The sequence below is a fragment of the Clupea harengus genome, chromosome 9 (assembly GCF_900700415.2).
Source record: "Clupea harengus chromosome 9, Ch_v2.0.2, whole genome shotgun sequence".
NCBI lineage: Eukaryota > Metazoa > Chordata > Actinopteri > Clupeiformes > Clupeidae > Clupea > Clupea harengus.
The window spans coordinates 12,332,148-12,338,147 of NC_045160.1; positions in this window are offsets into that span (position 1 = coordinate 12,332,148).

Here is a 6,000-nt window from a genome sequence, read left to right on the forward strand (position 1 = left end):
AAAAATGTTTCTGGGAGTTTCAGGGGGGGAAACGGTGGATGAAAAGAGAGCCGTATGACACTGAGCTGAGCTGGCAGAGAGGAATTCACACGTGTGATCAAACAGGCTTATATCCTGATAACACATCTGTAAAATATGATGCATTGTACGAAGTTGTAAATTACTTTCAATTCCATTTGTCAATCCAAAACAGGAAATAGACTTTATCAGTGTGCTTTGCATACCCCTACTTAAACTCTGATCCTCCACAACTAGATCAGTATTAGCAGTCTACACTGAATTTCTATTGAGCGACAATGATTTCATCAGCTGTCACACTCATGAGGAAATTAATTATTAATTATAATTAATTATTTGTGTTGTTATGTTTAATATAAGAACAACCCTATCAACTAAATAGGGTATTTTCTGCTGTTCTCCTGCCATGAAATCTAATCTAAAACACATTACTCCTTCATGCCATAGTAACTTGTCATTTATTTTACCGCAATAATATGATGTTTATATATAGATATTTTCTTATTGATTGGACTACAAGCGAGTCTACATGCTACACTATTGTGGGAAGAAATAGGCCAGCTACTATGTAATAATAATAAACTTTATTTGTATAACACCTTTCATGCAAAGCAATGCGGCTCAAAGTGCTTAAACAGGGTAATTTCTATGTAATACACCACATTCCAAAGACATGTCTTTTCAAAGAACACAATTTGTGATAATTCATAGTAACATTACTGATGGCAATTTTGTTTTCTTATTAATGTACAGAATTGTATACATGATACATCAATTTAAAGGAGTAAAAAGACTAATGAAAGGCTGACCTCACTAAAAGAGTTAATGCTGGAATTTATAATAAGAACTTGGACTATTCTTATGTTAAACGTTAGCTTGTGTGAGGTGAGACCTTAACATTTGACATAGAACCTGAGGTCGGACACCCATTGAAAAGCTGGACTAGAAGAATGAAGACGGGTTCTTTTCTGGTGACAGTAGGACATGAATTTGGTTACTACACAACTTTAGGGCTAGCTACGCCATCTGGAGGTATATTAAGGATACAACGCTTGTTTAAAACTTGACGCGCTATCACTTCTACAGCATATTTGAATGCTAAAAGTAGTGTCCCAAATAGGTTGGGCTTTTCTCCGAGAGCTTTGGACTTAATATTCGAATGACATTAATGCAGTTAATCTGTTTGGGCCATAGCCTAGCCCTCTCCACGTATAGATGTTGTTGTTAAACAACAGACTAAAGGATACATTTTTTACCTGTGTTTACCACTGTAAGCAAGTTCTGAAGTTCTTACTAAAGATGCGAAATATGATAACAGCATACGATCAATAAAGAAGCCAAGTCGGGAGCTGCTATGTTGCTGCCTGTGTTTTTGAGAAGAACAATAGAAATCCTAATCCTTAAAAGTTAGCTGTCTTGTTCTTGTCACGGTGCAATGGCCTATTACAATTCTCACCTTGAACCATTCAGCCTTAACGTTTATGCACTTAATATAATGAAGTCGCCTCTGTTGGTGGAATTATTATGGACAGCAGCTTGCCTAAATTTGTCATACTGGTTGAATTACAATTTTGAACGTGTTCTAACGGACTTTCGTGTCTGACACGTAACTGGGGGTCTCGCTCTATGTCCTGTCCTTTTTTATAAAAGTGCATGGTAGCCAAAATCAGCAGAGGTCTGGTCAAATCCTGCTAATTCAGAACCAGTTAAGTGGACAGCGACATCTCGACAGGGATTAAACCGTGAAATTCGCATACGGCCGGAATCTTAATTAACGGACTGCAAGGTTGTATCGCGAGCGGCATGAGGTATCCAAACTCATGTTCTGACCACTAAAATATGCAATATGTAGTTTCTGGTGTCCAAACTAATAAGAAAACACTTTAAAAACGAATTATATAATTCCAAAGACGTAGCAACAAATGGGCTTTCAATATTCCAAGTGTCTTGATTCGTTGTGCCAGGCAGGCAATTAAAGCGTTTATTTAGGCCTACCCCTTTCTTGGTCATAAAAAAATCAAACCAAGACACAATCTTTGAAGGATGTGTGGGGAAATTGAAAATCGTGGTCTTTAAACTGTTCCTTTAAAATGTCATTGTAAATTCAACCATCTGTTTTGACAACAAAAACTGGGCTATATATTCTTCACCTTTAACAGAAGTAAGCCTAATAAGTCAAGGTACAGTGCCCTCCACAATTATTAGCACCCTTAGTGAATGTGACCAAAACATGCTATGAAAAAATATGTCTTTGCTGTTCATCCTCTTGGTCTTTCACTCAAAATATTCACAAAAATCTTACCTTTTCATTGAAGTAAAATTATTTCATTGAAAAAAAAATGTTGACATTAAATAAATATTACTCTCCAAAACAGGTGTGCCACAATTATTGGCACCCCTTAATTTAATGTTTTGAGCAGCCTCCCTTTGCCAAGATAACAGCTCTGAGTCTTCTCCTATAATGCGTGATGAGGTTGGTGAACACATGGCACGGCACCTGAGACCATTCCTACATACAGTATCTCTCCAGATCCTTCAGATTCTTAGGTCAACGCTTGTATACTCGGCTTCAGCTCTTCCGACAGATTTTCTATGGGGTTTAGGTCGGGGGACTGTGATGGCCATGGCAAAACCTTTATTCCGTGGTCGGTGACAATTTTTGTGTTGATTTTGAGGTGTGCTTCGGATCATTGACCTGCTGGAAGGTCCAACCACAGCCCATTTTAAGCTTACTGGAGGGGCTGTTAGGTTTTCATTTAATATCTGCTGGTATTTGATGGAGTCCATGACACCATGTATCCTAACAAGATGTCTAGGGCCTTTGGAAAAAAACAGCCCCACAACATCAAAGATCCGCCACCATACTTCACATTGGGTATGGGGGTCTCTTCTGTATGGCTATCTTTCTGTCTACGCCAAACCCACCTTTGATGTTTGTTGCCAAAAAGCTTTTATTTGGGTCTCATCTGACCATATAACTCGGTCCCATTGAAAGTCTGACTTACATTTGGCAAACTGTAGGCGCTTTAGTTTGTTGTTGATTGACAGCAGAGGCTTTTTTCAGGCAACCCTCCAAAACAATTTGTGGTGATGGAGGTGGCGTATGATGGTAGTTCTGGAGACTTTCTGAACCAAGACTCAATTTACCTCTGCAATTCTCCAGCTGTGATCCTTGGAGATTCTTTTGCCAGTCGAACCATCCTCCTCACGGTGCGTGGGGTCAATTTACAGATAGGTCCTCTTCCAGGCTGATTCCCTTACATCTCCTGTCGCTTTGAACTTCTTAACTATTGCCCTGATTGTGGAAATGGGTATTTTCAACTGTTAAGATATTTTCTTATATCCTTTTCCGGATTTCTGCAGCTCAACAACTTTTTGTCGCACTTCGACACTGTGTTCTTTTGTCCTTCCCCATCTTAAAGAATGGCTAAGGGTATTTGGCCTGTGTCACCTCATATTTATACCCGAGTGAAACAGGAAGTCATGGTTGACCACTAAAGAGTTCCTAATCAAACAGGTGAACTTAAAAATGTAAAACATAACTGGTAATATACTTCAGTTAGATTTTAATTATAAGATTTTCTAGGGGTGCCAATAATTGTGGCACCCATGTTTTGGAGAAAAATATTTTATTTAATGTCAAAAAAAAAAATTCTTTCAATAATTTTACTTCAATGAAAAGGTAAGATTTTTCTGAATATTTTGAGTAAAAGACAGAGAGGATAAACAGCAAAAACATATTTTTTCATAGCCTGTTTTGGTCACATTCACTAGGGGTGCCAATAATTGTGGAGGGCACTGTAAAAGGACACCATTCTACAGAGTCCACAAGGAATTAGGATCCTCTCCTTTTCTCATAAGCAGACACATACAATAATATTGCATGACTAAATAAAACAATCAAAATCATTTAATTAATTTTTATGGGTCATTCTTCTGATCTCAGAGCTAGGCCATATTGTCTACCACCATGTCCTGTCATGATAGATGAATATTTCTATTCTGTTCTAAACATATGAAAAACATGATCTACAGTGCATCCAGAAAGTATTGAGACTCATTCACTTTTCACATTTTGTTATGTTTCTCTTTATGCTAAAATCATCTAAATGATCCCCCCTTTATTAAAACTTTATTAAAAAAGAAACATCATCTTTGACATGAGTATTCAGATCCTTTACTCAGTATGTAGTTGTAAGCACTTTTGGCAGTGCCTACAATTTCAAGTCTTCTTAGGTATGACGTGACAAGCTTTGCACACCTGGATTGGGGGATTTTCTGCCATTCTTCTCTGCGAATCCTCTCAAACTGTTACAGGTTGGATGGGGACTGTCGGTGGACACTCATTTTAAGGTCTCTCCAGCGATGTTCCAATTGGGTTCAAGTCAGGGCTCTGGCTGGGCCACAAGAACATTCACAGAGTTGTCCCTAAGCCACTCCTGTGTTGTCTGGTCGTGTGCTTAGGGTGATTATCCTCTTGGAAGATGAACGTTCAGCCCAGTCTGAGGTCCTGAGTGCCCAGGGTTCCTTTAAGGATATCTCTGTACCTGGCTCTGTTCAACTTTCCCTTAAACTGGACCAGTCGCCCATGCAGTCCCTGCCGCTGGTCAAATTGAACGTAATTTAATTATTGAAAGAAAACCATCACTAATCGGGAACTGTAGGCTATATGAAGGCTATGTGACATGCTATTGTGTCTAAATAATTAGTATTATGTTTTCGGCATGAAAACGAAATCTAGGCCATGTTTTTGCTCGTATCTTATTCATAGATTAACCCCAGTGTGATGTTTTTTTTTAATGTTTTTTTTTAATATCTCCTTTTTGAGGGAGGTTTTATGGGGCGGTGGTCATCACACTGACGGTCCACGGCGGCCATGTTGGTAGGACCCTAATGAAATCCAATTGGGTTCAAGTGATTTTTGGCTCTGCAAGCAATGTCTCACTCAGCTCAGTTTTCAATTGGATATAGCCGTTGAGGGGGAGATAAGTGAGAAGAGTCTTGAGCCCCAGGTGCTCTTATTGGTCCATTGTAGAGATTTATTTTGGAATTGCAAGCTTATGCTGCTTGGTTACTGACTGATTCAGTCATTTCTGATCGAATTATGTGCATATTTTCGACACCATGAGGCTCTTCTATTAGCAGGTTTAACACTTACTCTGAGTTAATTTACCCAGGTTTGTCACAAAACCACGTAGGTAAGGATTAGAAGGGAATACCTCCCTCTCTAGATCACAGGGAAATGCGCAGGAGGATGTAATCTTAAGTAATAATAACAGCAATATTTTAACACCACTGTCCTTTTTTAAAAACCAAGTTGTGTTATTGACCTGGTGGGCATATAGGCTATATACTTGAAAGGTCAGGTAATATCCAGTTCAGCTTTACTCATTGCACTCTCTCACCTTTGCTATGTAAGTTATTTATAGACTAATGAGAACTATGACCTGGGTCCTACTAATATGGCCCCACATGAAGCCAGATTACTGGCTTCTCTCGCCAGATTTAATTTGTCTCGTAGCCTAGCCCGATTAGACTACCTACCAGAAATGTTTAAAAATAATGTTAGCAACTCTAAATTGTGTTTCAGATGATTTACACAAAGTGATCTAGGCAATATTTTGCGCATTTGGAGACCTAGTAATTCCCTAGAGTGATTGTGACGGCAGTTGTGACGAATGGCAACTGAGGCCACAGTCTGCAATCCTAGCCTTTTATAAGTCCATAGGCTATTAGTGGTTGCAGCCTACAGTGAGGTAGACCTATGTGCTCTATCAAGTTTGAATCAGTAAAATTACAGTAGAATCAGTGTCATTGTGTCATGTTGAATGCCAATCGAAAAACGACCGGAGAGTCTATTTTAACAGCAGAATTACCGAATCGTGAAATACATAATTCTCACCACAAGAGGTCGCACTCTACTGCCATAAGGTAGCCTTTGCAGTAACACTGTTAGTTCTGTCGTTTAAATGTCACTACACG